The sequence below is a fragment of the Dendrobates tinctorius genome, unplaced genomic scaffold, assembly GCF_039654945.1.
Source record: "Dendrobates tinctorius isolate UK_male_01 unplaced genomic scaffold, ASM3965494v1 ptg000003l, whole genome shotgun sequence".
NCBI classification, from domain to species: Eukaryota; Metazoa; Chordata; class Amphibia; order Anura; family Dendrobatidae; genus Dendrobates; species Dendrobates tinctorius.
The window spans coordinates 42,956,597-42,973,483 of record NW_027361671.1 but is presented as its reverse complement, the minus strand read 5'-3'; the positions used below and the strand labels follow the sequence as shown (position 1 = coordinate 42,973,483).

General features: G+C 43.5%; 1 protein-coding gene across 8 annotated transcripts in view; it reads right to left on the bottom strand.

The window, feature by feature from the left end:
• FER (FER tyrosine kinase) overlaps nucleotides 1-16,887 on the bottom strand; it is a 416,817-nt gene that overhangs the window by 326,480 nt on the left and 73,450 nt on the right. The gene's annotated exons all lie outside the window — the stretch shown is intronic.

Below are 16,887 nucleotides of genomic sequence, written 5' to 3'. Positions count from 1 at the left end.
AGCAAAAAATGTAGGTAGGAATGATTAAAGGGAATCTGTCACCCCTTTTTTGAGATATCATATAATGATATCTTTCAATTGTGTGTCACATAAGGAGTCTCTTAGTACTTTTGCCTCTATACATTTCATCTTGTGTAACGCAAGACAGCGAGGGGGGGAGCAGTTGAATAAGCCCCGCCCAGCGGACCGGACCGTGGCAGTTTACATACATCTGAACCGATATAAAAAAGGTATTTATGCGTGAAAGGTGAGGGGTCAGGGGGAAGCAAAAGTACTAAGAGAATCCTTATGTGACACACAATTGAATTATATCATTATATGATATCTCAAAAAAGGGGTGACAGATTCCCTTTAAGACTTTTTAGACTTGGCATACATATACAGTGGGGAAAATAAGAATTTGATACACTACCGATTTTGCAAGTTTTCTCACCTACAATAACTGTATTACCTGTACTAAATGCACCCGTTTGAACTTATTACCTGTATGAAAGACACCTGTCCACACACAATCAATCACACTCCAACCTCCCCACCATGGCCAAGACCCAAGAGCTGTCTAAGGACACCAGGGACAAAATTGTAGACCTGCAAAATGCTGGAATGGGCTACAGGACAATAGACAAGCAGCTTGGTGAGAAAGCAATCGCTGATGGCACAATTATTAGAAAATGGAAAAAAATTTAAATCAACGCACCTAAGTCAGAGGCACTCTGTATCCCTCCTCAAATCCACACAGGATTCCATCCAGTCCAATTTTCCCTTTGCCTGGCCCTCACAGGGCATTAAATACTTAGGAATTCGTCTTCATAAAGACCTCTCCTGTCTATCTTAATTTTGGGCCCTTTATTGAACAACTCCATAGAGATCTTAATTCTTGGACGGTGAAAGATTTTTCCTGGTTCGGCTGCATAAAAATGCTAAAAATGAACGTCCTACCTAAACTCTTATACCGCTTTCAAACCATCCCAGTGGCAATTGCCTCCAATTTTTGGGAAAGGATGCGTAGTAGCTTTTGCACATTTGGTCCAAGTATTTGTGGAGAAGTCCTGATCAGACACAAAAGGGGGGCCTTAGCCTTTCGGATTGTAGAAGATATTACATGGCAGCAATACATACTAGAGTCCTGGACGTCTTCCATCATTTGGAGGTGAAATTATGGGTCAGACTAGCTCAATCCATTTGCTTTAAAGCTCTTACCTCTCAGCCATGGTGCACCCATTTAACTGTTCCCTCTCCTGGTCTCATATCATATAGTACCCACAACACTGTTCTGGCTTTGAGATGCCATAAAAACAGCTTATCTTTAAATCGACCCTAGGGCCCTTTGCTCCCAATTTCAGATAATGCGAATTTCCCACCAGGCCTATCTGCAAATAGATTTCTCGGTTCAAACAAATCCCATCCGATATTCTTTTCTCATGTCAACTCCAATACTTCGCTGCTTTCCCTCAACGACTTGCTACAGGAAAGAGCTGCTTCCACGAAGGTTAATTATGAATATAGTCAGTTACAACACTTCTATTTAGCTATGAAGAAGCGCACACATCTCCACAGAGATCTCAAAAAGTTTGAAAAACTGTACTCATCATTGTCACCCCCTACACACTCCATCTACCTAATTTATAATCTCCTCATTGCCTAGATAACGGACAACAGGCCAAAATATTGCGATGCATGGGAAAGAAAACTGGGGAAGTCCTTCTCTGACCCACAATGGGATAAATGTTTCTTCCTAATACATAAAACCTCAACAGAGTCCAAAGCTCCCGAAACTTCCTTCAAAATCATCTCTAGATGGTACCGGGTATCAGCAGTCCTCCATAGATGGTACACAGTGGTCTCAGACAGATGTTGAGGTGTGGGGAGGGGAAGGGGACAACGTCACACATATGGTTGGGGGGGCCCTAAAATAAATACATTTTGGGCAAAGGTGGTTCCCCTTGACTGAGAAAATAACTGGTCTGACCATCCCCAATAGACCAGAAGGACTCGTCCTATCAATGTCACCAAGAAGTAAACGCATGTATAAAAGGTCGTCAATAGGCTACCTAATGCAGGCGGCTAAGAATGTCATTCCATGGCATTGGAAAAGCACTAATCCACCCACTGTGGAGGATTGGTTTGCGGGGATTTCTCCAGGGCTGTGGAGTCAGTAAGCCACAGTTGCGACTCCGACTCCTGGATTTTATCAGGCTCCGACTCTGACTCCGGCTCCTTCATAAATGGCCAATTCATAACAAATTTACTGTTGTAAAATATTAAACATCGTGCTTATTCAGTTTCTCACTATCATACAAGTAATCAGACCACAGAGCAAAAACTACATTTATTAGAATACAATTAGAATATAGCAAATAACTTTTATAAACTGTAAGTAAATATGCAATAAACACTTTTATGCAGTTAATAAGAAGAAATCTATAAATTTGTCCTCAGAAAAAGTATTGCCTCTGTCAGATCCTCCTTCATGGATGCCCTCAAATCTGATCTAATTATTTTGAGAGCAGAGAACAACCTCTCTACACTAACTTGTGTTGGTGGCAAAGCAGTAACCACTCGGGCAACATCTCTGACAATGTCAGGATACAGAGTAATCGCTTGTTGCACTGTTATTTTTGATGAACGGTCAAATTTCTCTATTACTTTTAGTGCACATGAAAAATTCTGCTGAAATGTACTGGCTGTGTTACTTGATGGGGAGGACTCTTCTATGCGGGAACGCTTTGCACGGTCCTTGTGATCCAAATATTTTTTTAAATTAAATTCTTCATCAGTTGATGATGACGGTGAAGATGTGGCAGGACGACCAAATTCTTCTTGTTCCTCCTGACTGTTCTGCAACCCTTTCATCCTTACTGCTATTTCAAACAGAGATTCTTTTCCTTTACTTAGCTGTTGATCATCTAGAAGAATCCGATGCATTGGGTCTACATAAACAGCTGCCAAAAGAATGTTATTTTGTAATAGTAGCTCCTCTCTCCGTTTCATTGATGTAGCAATGCCACTTGCAATTAACCCTCCTCTTTGGGACAGGCGAAACATCAGGTTCTTCCACTCCTTTAAGAAAATACCTGGAGTTAAGTCCTCTGCTTGTAATTTTTTAGTCACTGTAAATGGGTGCTCTAGCAATTTTTCCAGCTCAGTCACCTGATTGCACTGACTTTCATTTAGCGTCAGTTGAGGGTTAGCCATGTCTACAAGAAAGGTTTTCAGTTCAACCAAGCGCTGAATCATTAAGTACTGCCCCATCGTGTGGCTTGATCAATAATTGCCCCTTTTCCAGCACGTCTCTTCAAAATTGAGTCAACTTTAGGGGTTCTGGCAACAGTAGCCAATTTTCTCACCTTGCCAATCAGTGCAGCAGCATGTCCTTCTTGCAGACTGTCTCTTATAGCCAGCTGTAGCGTATGCACAACACAGCGCATGTGATGAATGAAAGAACATATTGACACAGTTTCAACAAGATCATCTAAACTATCATGTTGCTGTTCATCTGAAGCAACTTCAGTTTGCTCCTCAGTTACAATACTGTGTTCCTCTATTTCAAACATTTCTGTGTCTGTAGACCCAGAATGTTCTTCTAGCTGCTGGTCACCATCATTACTCTCATTCATTAGCTTAATAGTACTTATCATATTTGAAGCATTGTCAGTTACGACAGAAAGAACTTGCTCTTTTTTAAGTTCATAGTCTTGCAGAACCTTTTCCACCAAGACCTGGAGAAACTCACTGGTGTGATGAGCTTTGGTGTCTTTTACTGCCAATGTCTTGGTAACTTTCATTTTTGTCACAAACAAATCGGACATTGATGGCAAAATAGTTCACTCTGTGACGTGTGCAGGCATCCATTTTAAGAAACAGAAAGCGTCCCTTGAGAGTTTTTTTAAGTTCTTCCTTTTGTTTAAAAGCTTCTTCGATTACTAATTTTCTAACACTCTCTCTCTCCAGAGAAACACCAAGCTTGCGGGCCATTTCCCCATTCAGACACATAAAAGCTGGTCGTGAAAATAATGAAATAGGCACACTATCCTTTACAACAAGCTCTATGATCTGTTTTTTAAATGTATCTACTGTCATTGTCACAGTAACTTTGTCACTGACAAAATATCTTGCAACTGATGGCTGCAAAGTTCTCTGCTCCTTTGTTTGGCTGGAAGAGCTGGGCACTGGTTCATTGGTTTGGATGCAGTCTTTCTCATCCACTGCTTTCAGTACTTCTGGATGAAAGCGCTGTAAATGTCTCTTTAGATTAGAAGCTCTGGTAGGAGCATTTTCATCTTTGCCTGAATATGCACTCATCTTGGCTTCACAGCATTTGTTTTCGTCTGGATCATTTGTCATACACTGACAGACATAATGTTTTCTATCTTGAGTGATGGTGAAATGTTCAAATACAGCTGATTTAATGTGATTGCTTCTTTGACATTCTCAGGTTTTTAATTCTGCATTCACAATCCAAATGACAATTGTTTTTCCTAAAAACAATTGTACAAAATTATTGCCAGGTCGTACAACTGATATAGTGGTCAGTAATACTGTTATTATTCCTCATGTACTCACCGTTAACTGATGCAAAGTTTGTTGAAAGGATAATACTTCTTACAGTCTTCCTCTTCTGAGTAGCAGGCAGCTGTGAGATGCTTGGAAGATGCACACCAAGTATGATCTAGTCTAGAGGAGGAGCTTTACTACTAAGAATTTGCAACACATTTTCACTTTCAGTTTCATACATTGTAAGTAGGGGGGTTGGGGCAGCATGAGGTTAAGCAAGTATAAGATTAGATAAGGGCAGTGGAGAACAGTGACACACGAGAAGTAAGAAATGTCTCTATCTCCAGCAGAACTGCTTATCACTGTTGTTCATAGTTTGATAGAACATATATATTTGAGTAACATAAAATTCATATAAAAGTTCAATTATGAAATATTAATACATTTTTTTTTAAAGCTGGAGTCGGAGTCGGTACATTTCTACCGACTCCGACCAAAACTAACTCCGACTCCACAGCCCCGGATTTCTCTCCTTAATAGGATGGAGCATCTGATTGCCCTCTCACCAGCTTATGTTGATAGATACTGTTTGATTTAGAGGGATAGGCTGGATTTCCAAAACCCTGACCCATACCATCTAGCCCCCAACTAACAATATCCGGGATGTCTTCACAAAAATGTTCATAATCACACTCTGATTGGTGGTCTGCCGTGGACCGCTCCCTCTCTCGCTTTATATTTCTTATGGAAACAACACATGCTTGATCGGGATATTGATGGAAAATCCTCTCTATAGCCCCAATGTACTGTAGTTAAGCATATATTTATAGTTTTATTTTACCCACTGAACTATTTGTATTGTATTTTCATGTACTTTCTAAGAACAAAACTAAAAAACTTGAAATAGAAAAAAAAAAAGAAAATGGAAGAAATACATGACTGTCAATCTTACTCGGTCTGGGGCTTCATGCAAGATAACTCCCCGTGAGGCAAGGATGGTTCTGAGAAAGGTCAGGAATCAGCCCAGAACTACACAGGAGTACGTGGTCAGTGAAGAAAGCTAGGACCTCAGTTTCAAACATTACCGTTAGTAACACTACGCAGTCATGGATTAAAATCCTGCAGGGCACGCAAGGTCCCACTACTTACACTAGCACATGCTGGGGCCCGTTTGAAGTTCACCAATGACCATCTGGATGATCCAGAGGAGGTGTGGGAGAAAGACATGCAATCAGATGAGACCAAAATAGAACTTTTTGGTATCAATTTCACTCGCCATGCTTGGAGGAAGAAGACGGATGAGTTCAACCCAAAGAACACAGTCCCAATCGTCAAGCAGGGTGGGGGAAACATCAAATTTTGGGGGTGTTTTTACGCAAAGGGGACAGAACGACTGCACAGCATTAAAGGAAGGATGGATGGGGTCATGTACAGCGATATTTTGTCCAACAACCTCCTTCCTTCAGCAAGAGCGTTGAAGTTGGGTTGTGGCTGGGTCTGCCGGCATGACAATCACCAGAAACACACAGCCAGGGCAACTAAGGAGTGGCTCTATAAGAAGCATTTCAAGGTCCTGGCATGGCCTAGCCAGTTTCCAGACCTAAATCCAAAAAAAAAATATTTGGAGGGAGCTGAAACTCAATGTTGCCCAACGACAAAACTGAAAACATGAAAAATCTGGAGATCTGCATGGGAGGACAGAGCCAAAATGCAAATTATGTATAAGTCATACAATGCGATTTTCAGGATTTTCTATTAGACTGTCTCTAACAGCTGAAGTACACCTATGATAAAAATTACAAACTTCTACATTCTTTTTAAGTGGGAAAACTTGCAAAATCGGCAGTGCATCAAATACTTATTTTCCCGACTGTATATCCGTTACAATGCAGAGGGAGGAATCCATGGTAAGAGTTAAATGTTCTGCCATACCCTGTAAGAAGTCAGACAAAATTGCTAAACAAAGGTTTATGGCTGAAGAACTGTTCAACTAACAATTGCCTGGTGGGCAATCGTGGTGCCAAAAAGCCATACATATACTGCATTACTTTACACTGGCCATGAATGTTCAAAACCACTGGAGGAAAAATCTTACTGGGAATGTTCTCCAAGGCTACGCTCCAATGATGAGCTTTAGGCAAGTTTCTCACACTGCTTAGTTGAGTAAAATAGATTAATTTCAATTTTCTAAACAGGTGCACAATCTTTAAAATCAAAAACTCAGCTAAAGCTCATCGCGGAAACGTAGCACAAAATACATTATTTGTAGACGAGCAACAATTGGGACATAAAGTTAAACAAAGCCTTCTTTCCTGACTATGGTGGGGTGTCATTTCACCAAAATAACTATCACTGGGGTGAAGCAGTCCTGTGTCAATAACGTTAGTCTAAAATGTGCAGGCACATCCGACATTACAGCCTGATAATAAGACTACGCAGATAAAACGGAGACAGAATCTGTCACATTAAGATGAGCATTACATTCTTACATTCTATATCTGAAGAGCAATGAGAAAGTTACAGGAGGATTGTTCCAAACCTTACATCATCTCATCCCACAAAATGTAAATGAAAATCAAGCTGGCATTTCATTTAATCTTGTGAATGCCGGTTGTAAACGGTGTCTAGAAGTGGACCCGAAATGTCACATTCTTCTCCGACTTCAATAGAGCATTTGAAGAAAGATAAACTTTCATTTTCATCCTTTGTAACAAGTCCAGGAAGCGGTCCCTGGATGACTTCCAAAAGATGACAAAAGCTTCAAGCCCCCGCTAGCTATGTCAGGGATGGTAGCAGACAGTCTTAAGCTCATCTTATACATGACGCCGTTTGGATTCAATGCACATCTCTACAGAGAAATTAGTCAAAGCCGCAAACAGATGCTATTAGATAAAAGAGGAGATCTGCAACTTTTCTTAAGTAAGCAGAAATATCAAAAGACAGCAGCTTCATTGAAAGGCACTTTACAGCACTGTGGGAAAAGTAACGCTCTCTCATGCAAGACATGGAGATGATTTACCAGGCTAGTTTGGATGTTACTATTCCCCCTTTCAGCGGGATCAGGACTGACGTAGTGTGACACCGTCAGAACTGAACTGACAACTAGAGACGTAATAGCTGGGCTGTGCAGTCAGTGTCCACTATGGTCGAGTCGGTATAAAATGGACTGAATGAGAAAATATATAACAAATTGGGTACAGGAGTACAGAGCAGGATGTGCTGGAAATGTTTTCATAAGAATTTGGGAAAGTTATGAAATGTCCTATAAAGGTCTGTTCTGTTCCTGATCTAAGGATCTTGGCTTTTAGTTGAGATGAATCTGCACTTTATGTATATGCTCAGTAGTGAGGCAGGGCTGTGGAGTTAGGGAAATTGAGGAATCGGGGGTTTGGCTTACTGACTTCCACAGCCCTGCCTAATAGGGGTACAACAGTCTCTGGTGAAATGGTAACACGGAGGGGGTCAATATATTTATTCATTTCCAGCAGGAATATCAGAAGAAAGAGTCAAGGGATAGTTCGAAGAAGATGCTGAATGTTTACCATACATACATGGCACAACAGCTGAAGCTCCTCCAAGTCTCTTTACAAGTGTCGGACAGGTCAGATGTCAGAGAAATGGTCAATGTTCACATAACATCAACTTTCAGGATATTATTCAAAGCTTTACTGAAAAAAAACATTACAGGCTGTGTCTCCACATGTGACTCAGGCTGACAAGTTTCTGGTACTCCATCCACCCATTTAGGGTTCTCCAGGACTTTTATATTGATGGCCTATCCATAGGATAATCAATATCTAATGGGTGGGAATGCGACACCTTGCACCCCCACCGATCAGCTGTTACCTTTGACAGCTCAATGTGCTCAGTTATAGAGCTGCGCACCTGACTTCTATTCGAATCAATACAGTGCGGATAAGCGGTATCTGCAGGTGATGAAACGATGTAGTTCTGTTCCGCAACTGAGCCCATCCAGCCGCCACTGGCACTGGGAACCGCTGATTGGATAGGCCATCAATATAAAAATCCCCAACAACCCCTTTAACTACAACATAATGTAAAACCCTTTCCAGCGATTGTGCAGTACATCAAATATACACAATTGCACAATAATTCCGATTATACCATCTGTTGTCGTTACTAGACACGTGATGGTGATTGACTGTATATCTGTAGAGAAACTTTTTAAAATTCATTCCATATTTGGATAATGGGATAATTTATTAATGCAGAAGTGCCAGAAAATGGAGAAAAGAAAGTTACAAATTATGGTGCACACCACTTATATGTAATAATTTTTTCTGCCACTCAAAAGGGCGGGCATTTTTCCCTATGTCCCCTTTAATAAATCAGACATCTTACGCCAGTAAATTTTTTTTTTTTTTTTTTTTTAAACCACAGTAAAGTATGCTGGGTTTTAGGGTCTTAAAAGGAAATTTATCACCAGGTTTTTGCTATGCAATCTGAAAGCAGCATCATGTAGGGTCAGAGACGCCAGATTTCAGCAATGTGTCACTTAATTTACTGCGTGCAGCAGTTATGACAGAATCACGGACTTCTCTGTTACAAAACTAGTGGAGCCCTGTATAACTTTACTCACATAACTGATTGATATCTTTCTGTGTACACTGTATAGTGACAGAAAGCTGCCAATCAGTGTCATTCCGGCGACTGACACGGTTTGTGAGCGCATTCCTACTCACTGAATGCTGTTCTGCTCCTCCCAGTGTCAGACCATCTCTATGATTTGCCTTGTGCAACACTTCAAGCACTGTAACATCCTCCTGCTGCTGGGAAGTCTCCACCCAGCTATAGGGAGGCGCGGCCAGACTCCGCAGGAATTTAAAACCACTGAGTTCTGCAAAGTTTTGTTTCCCTGGCCTATCCCCTCTGCCAGCACTAGATATATTAGGCAGCTCCTCCCTCCACACATTGCCAGAGCTTAGATCCTAGTGCAGTATGTCACTAGTTCCCTGTAAGGTGCATTATTGTTTGGTCTCTCCTGTGTGAGACAGTGACCGGTGTCACAGGTAGGGGTTGCTGTTTGTTCTCCCCAGGATGCGCACGGAAGTTATGAGGGGGCATTGCATTCGCAGGTGTAGCTGTGATTGCAATGGTGAAGCAGTGACCGATGTCACAGGTAGGGGTCATTGTGTGCTCTCCCCAGGATGTACAGGGAGGTGTATGAAGGCCATAGGAGTGCATGGCAGTCACGGGTGCAGCGGTGGCTGCAATGCAGACTAGAAATAATAAAATTAAGAGTTAGTCTTGGACATGACAGTGTCCAAGGCAGATGTAGGGAAACCTGCTCTGGGATGTTGTGTTGTCAAACACGACTGCAGGACGGTAGTCTTGCTGTCCATTTCATTCCAGGCCTAGGTTCTTCCATGTGGCTGAAGGCCACAGGTTTCTTTGTTAAAAGCCCTGCAGGAAAGGGTTTGGGTGTGTCAGGGCCAGTTTCAGATTGCTGTAGGCGAGAGTGCAGAGCAGAGAGGCTCTGCAGAGCTTTGGCTGTGTGAAGAGACACAGGAGAGAGCGGAGCCAATAGGTCTCACACCCACAGCGTACAGAGTGTTGCTGCCGTCCACGGTGACTGGTCTCGGAGGTAGACTGTCTTGTGCCAAGAGATGAACGGGAGGTAGACTGTCGTGTGTCCGAAGGAGGACTAGCATGTTTAACGGCTGCAAACAGATGGATATGGTACCCGGCTGTAATTCGGAGGATATCAAGGACTGTGTACGGCTGTGAGACATTGACACAGCGGTGCAGTCACCCACGGCAACAAGTCAAAGGGAAAGTCCAGCGTGTTTAGTGACCACAAACAGAAGGATGCCGTGTAGTATGTAGTGCAGCGGTAGCAAACTTATGCAGTGATGAGGCAGTGACCCACAAAGTTCTAACACAAAACTTCTTTAATGTGTGTCTTCACAGCATTAAATGTCCAAATTCACACCAGTTCACATAATCTCAGTGCATAGTATTAGTGTCCATTTCACCACGCTACATACTACACGACATCCTTCCGTTTATAGTATGTTATCTTGGATAGAGGACATATGCAATTTATTAACACTTCTATCTTTTTTGCTGGCTACTTACCATTCAGTGAGCCATATGTAGGGAATAGAAGCATCAGCATTGCTTATGCTTCTGTAAGATCTGGCGTCCACAAGAGCTGATGGGTCCTAGAGGACCAAGATATGCTACACCAATGGATTTATTACTCTTTGCTTATATAGCACTATCATATTCCTCAGTGCTCTACATACATCATCACTGTCCCCATTGGGGCTCACAATCTAGATTCCCTATCAGTATGTCTTTGGAGTGTGGGAGGAAACCAGAGAACACCCACACAAACACAGGGAGAACATTAAAAACTCCATGCAGATGTTGCCTTGGTGGAATTTGGAACCCAGGACCTCCAGCGCTTCAAGGCTGCAGTGTTAACCACTGAGCCACCGTGCCGCCCAGAAGGCAATGGATGACTTAGATACAATGGGGAAAAAAATTATGTTCTAAATTATTTATGATCTCTTGTGGAACAAAATAAAGTTTTAGGTAGATGTGGAAAAAAAATGTGTAAGTAGCAAAATGCAAAGTGAATAAAAAAAGAGAAATCTAAAATCAAAGCAAAATTTGGTGCGCGAATACCTTTTGATTCAAAACAGCATCAATTCTTCTAGAAACACTAGGAAGGGATTATGTATGACTACAGTAAAGTAAGGTGTATGAGTAACCTGTTACGTGTTACAGAACCACTCACCACCCAGAATATGTTGTGCAGTTATATGTATGTATAATAGGTTCTATGTGAGATGCATGGCCCTAATGCATCAGCCCACAGGCTGCGCCCCTGGGCAGAGGGGACACGATATTCTCCTTTTGTCCGCCCTCCCCCCACCTTTGTAATTCCCACAGTAAACATCGGCAGGCTCCGGCCACCTGCGGCTTTTGTAATGCATGTCTGGCCTGCCGCTTTTCTATTGGCCTGCCCTCTGTATCTGTGTGATATATTCTGTGTCCTGTGAGTAAAGTGTTGTCAGACTGGAAATACGTGGAGAAGCAGTGATCTTTTATATGCGCCCATGTAACCAAGGAATTCCAGCCAGCGTCATTCATTCAGACTCCAGCCAAAGCAGAGCGGACCTCCGAAAACACGGGGTGGTACTGAAAGAGGTACCCCAGCTTGGGTAGACCCAGTTACATAACCAATTATACCAAACAGGTGATGGTGGTCATCATTGTTATACGCACATAGAAACACAATCATTAACTGAGACAGATCCAGCTGTGTGGGAGGCTCAAAACAGGGTGTAGAATATTTCGACTCTGCTACAAAAGGTGAAGATGTGGAAGAGTTTTATATAATGGGTCATATAACATGGCAGACCTGAGCACAAGACACAAGGTCGTTGCACTGCAGGAGCAAAATCTGTGCGAAGCAAAGATTCAACTATGTAAGAATATATAGGAACAGGGGTGCAGGAAAAAGGCAGCAGGTAATAGGAATTGGTAATGATGGATAATACACGTGGAAATGCAGCCATCAATAGAGTTGGATGTTATCCTCAAAGTGGATGTGCCAAGAACGGTTACCATTTTGAAGAGTTAAAGGTGGTCAACTAGCAAGACAGGCAGGCACAAATAAGGGACTTGGGTCAAGCAACCACCATGGAATATTAGGGCTATGGTCACACATAGCGTTTTTGCTGCGTATTTTGATTCTGCTGGCGAAACCAGCTCTCTTGGCAGTAAAGAAGCTGCTTAAAAGAAAAGCAGGCTTTGCCGTGTTTTCATTGTCTCTTGTGAATACTTCCTTAGGTTTTTGCACCAAAAACGCAGCAAAACCTGACACCTGTGCTTTTTCACTTATTGGTTTTCTATGGGTGAAAAAAATGCTGAAAGAAGCGACATGCTGCAGTTTGCAAAAATGAAGCAGTTTTCCAAATCAAAATATATAGGGTTAACTTGCGCTAAAGTGTACACAGGTTATATGCAAAATAACCAGCTAAAACAAGTACAATGACCCCATGAGAGGGCGAATTACCTTGAATAAACTTTAGTTAGCAAGGGTGGAATTATACCGAGGAAGAGAATCTTCAGGAGTGAATCCAAGGAAAACACGGGTATTACATACCTGGTAATGTGTTTTTCCAGGGGACATGACGGCACCACGAGAGAGGGGATCTGCCCTACGAGGACAGGAAACCTTCAAGATAAAAGGGGGCGGCTCCTCTCTCCGCATCAGTTGTTTTACAGAGCACAAGAGGAACTCCGCCAGTTAGTGCACACATAAATAATACCTATTTTACACTGCTAAATTTCCCACAACAAGGGAGTGTATAATACTAACAAAAAAACACCCAACTAATGACGTGATCAAATAGGGCGGGAATATAAGGGTGCCGTCATGTCCCCTGGAAAAACACATTACCAGGTATGTAATACCCGTGTTTTCCCATGGTACATGACGGCACCACGAGAGAGTTACAGAGATTTGTATTCTCTTTAGGGGGGGGATCACTGCCTGTAACACTCTTCTCCCAAATGTGAGATCAGAGGTAGCAGATAGGTCTAATCTGTAATGTCTGAAAAAGGTAGATGGAGAGGACCAAGTGGCCGCCTTACAGATTTGGTCGATGGAGGCGTCCGCTCTCTCCGCCCAGGATGTTGCCATGGCTCTCGTGGAGTGGGCTTTTAGGCCCTCTGGAACAGCCCTGCCTGCACTACTATATGCTAGTATGATGGCCTCTCTCACCCATCTAGCTATAGTTTGCTTAGAGGCTTTAAGGCCTTTCCTTGCCCCCTGGTATGAGATAAACAAGGCCCTCTGTTTCCTCCATGGTTTTGTCACCTCTAAATACTGTAGGATGCATCTCCTAACGTCTAGACAATGTAATCTCTCTTTCTTTTTGTTACCCGGGTTAGGACAGAAGGATGGCAAGATTATTTCCTGAGCTCTGTGGAATTTCGACACTACCTTAGGGAGGTATGCTGGATCTAATCTTAACACGACTCTATCATCCATAACCTGAGTGTATGGTGGGTCTGCTGATAGTGCGTGTAAGTCCCCAACCCTACGTGCCGATGTGAGTGCCACTAATAAGGCTGTTTTTAAGGTTAACACTTTGTCTGATATTGCGTCTATTGGTTCAAATGGACTTTCCGTTAGGGATGATAGGACTAAATTTAGATCCCAGGGAGGAGGTTTAGGCGATGGGACAGAGTCAGCTCTAGTACAGGCCCGGATAAATCTGGCGACCCATCTATCGCTTGCCAGGTCATAGTTGAATAATGCTGCCAGGGCTGAAACGTGTACTTTCAGGGTGCTGACTGCTAAGCCCAAGTCTAAGCCCCTTTGTAGAAACTCTAGCACTGCCCTTACCGGTACTTCCCCTTCCTGTATTGGGCCTGAGGTGGACAAGAACTTCCTCCATATCCTCCCATATATTTTTGTAGTCACTGGTTTTCTGCTGCTGATTAGGGTGGAAATCAATCTCGCTGAAAACCCTTTCTTTTCTAATAGTGACCTTTCAAATTCCAGGCTGTCAAATGCAGCCTGGAATTCGGAGGATGATTGAAGGGACCCTGTGTTAGGAGGTCGTGATCCTCTGGGAGCACCCATGGGTCTGTCACTGACATTATTCTTAGCCAATAGAACCACGGCCTTTTTGGCCAGAAGGGAGCTATCATAATAACTCTGGCTTGGTCTTCCCTGATCTTTTTCAGGACTAATGGAATGAGGCATATCGGAGGGAAGGCGTACAGGAGACCTGATGTCCATTTTATTCTGAAGGCGTCTACCGCTAGTGGCCTGTCTGCTGGTCTTAGGGAGCAGAATTTCTGAACTTTTCTGTTGGCTTTTGATGCGAAGAGATCTATTATAGGTTTTCCCCACCTCTGCACAATTTGTTGAAAAATGGACTCTTTTAGGCACCATTCTCCTTGCTTTAAGTGGTTCCTGCTCAGAAAGTCCGCCTTCAGGTTGTCTGCGCCTCGGATGTGCAGGGCCGATAATGAGAGGAACTGATGTTCCGCCAGAGTCAGGATTCTTCCTGCTATTTCCATTAATGACCGAGAACGGGTGCCCCCTTGATGGTTTACGTATGCAACTGCTGTACGATTGTCCGATAGGACTTTCACATGATGTCCTCTCAGGTGTATCAGTAATCTTTCCAGCGCTCTTTCGATGGCTAGTAGCTCCCACTCGTTTGAGGATAGATCTTTTTCCCCCTGAGCCCAAGGGTCTTGGAGCCACAGGGTGTCTAGATGGGCTCCCCAGCCCCAGGGACTGGCATCTGTCGTGACTACTCTGGAGGCTGTATATGTCCAGGGTACTCCCCCCGGAGCGGACTCTATCTGTAACCACCATCTTAACGACTGGAGTACAGGATCCGGGATGGTGAGCTTCTGTTCTAACTGGCCTTGAAGTGTCAGATCGCTTTGCAACACACACCATTGAAGTTCCCTTGTGTGGAACTGCGCCCATTTTACCGCTGGTATGCAGGAGGTTAGGGACCCCAACACCGACATGACTTTCCTCAGAGTTATTGTTGGTTTTCCTAATGTTGTTCTGATTAGGTTTTTGATTTTTTCTTCTTTCTCCTCTGGGAGGCGACACTCCTGTATTACCGAGTCTATTGTTAGGCCCAAAAATCTCTGGACCATTGTTGGCTCCAACCTGGATTTTTTGAAGTTCAATTGCCAACCGAGAGTTTGAAGAGTCTCTACCACTACCCTGACTTGTTCCTGACAGTGAGCGAAATCTTTCCCCACTATCAAGAAGTCGTCCAGATATGGTATTACTAGGGCATCTTTTTCTCTGAGATGAGCCGTGACCTCCGCAATTAATTTCGTGAAGACCCGGGGGGCTGTTGCTACCCCAAAGGGCAGAGCCTTGTACTGAAAGTGATGCCACTGAGATTTTATCTGGACTGCCACCCTGAGGTATTTGCGGTCTTGCTGCCGGATCGGAACATGATAGTAGGCGTCCTTGAGATCCAGGACCGCCATGTAACACCGAGGGAAGAGGAGTTTTACTGTAGATCTTATTGTCTCCATCTTGAATGATGGGACTACTAGATACTTGTTGCGGCCTTTCAGATTTACAATCGTCCTCCAGGAATCGTCTGGTTTCTTTATTAGAAATAGGGGGGAGTAAAAGCCTCTCTTTTCTTTTTCTGGAACTTCTTCCAGTACGAGCTTTTGTACAAGCGATAATACCTCCTCTTCCAAACTCTTTTGTCTTTCCTGAGATGATTGTACCGGAGTTTGAATGAATTTTTGTGGTGGCCAATGGTGGAATTTTAACTCCAGACCTGACCCTACTATCTGTCGGATCCAGGTGCTGGATGAGATCCTTTCCCAGGCTGGGAAGAAGTGAGAGAGCCTTCCCCCCACCTGAGAAGGATCGTCACTGGGTGGGTTTTTTGGCTTCTCTCGGGGGCTTACTGAAATAGAAGCCTCTCCCTCCTCTGTATCGTCTGTCGGAATTGCTCCTGTCACGATCTTTAAATTGTTGTCTCCTGAACTTTCGGCCCCTCTGAAAGGAGCGCCGAAAGGCCTGAAATGGTTGTTTCGGAAAATTCTTTTTGGTATCACTCGCTTTCTCCAGCACTTCATCCAATGCCGGGCCGAACAAGAAATTTCCTTCACATGGTAGAGAGCAAAGTTTCATTTTCGCCTGGGTGTCCCCCGGCCAGCATTTGAGCCATACCGCCCGCCGTCCTACATTGGTTAAGGCTGCTGATTTTGAGGCTAGTCTGGCCGAATCTGCTGATGCCTCTGCGAGAAAGTTCGCCGCTGCCCTAATAGCCGGCAATGATTCCAGAATAGTCTCTCTGGGAATCCCTTGTTCCAATTGATCCTCCAAGTTGTCTGTCCATATCTTTAAGGACCTAGCCACACAAGTGGCTGCGATGGCGGGTCTTAGTGCGCCAGCCGAGGTTTCCCAGGCTGCCTTAAGGCAACTATCCGCCTTTCGGTCCAGTGGCTCTTTTAGAAACCCCAAGTCCTCAAAGGGTAGGGAGGATTTTCTGGCGACTTTTGATATCGCCACATCAATTTTGGGGGCCCTATCCCAGGATGAGGATGCCTCTTCCTCAAATGGGTATCTCCTCTTCAGGGAATTTGTATTCTGGGACTTCCTTTCTGGTTTTTCCCACTCACGATTTATGAGTGCTTTCAGTTGCTCATTAACAGGGAAGGTTCTACGTTTTCTCTTTTGCAGTCCACTAAACATGAGATCTTGGGCTGTCTTTTTTGTCCGCTCTTCTACTAGCCCCATGGTAGATCTAACTGCTTTAATGAGTTCATCCGTAGCTTCTACTGGAAACGTATCTTCCCCGTCCGAGCTACTTCCTGAATACTGCGACTTATTTGAGTCGTCTT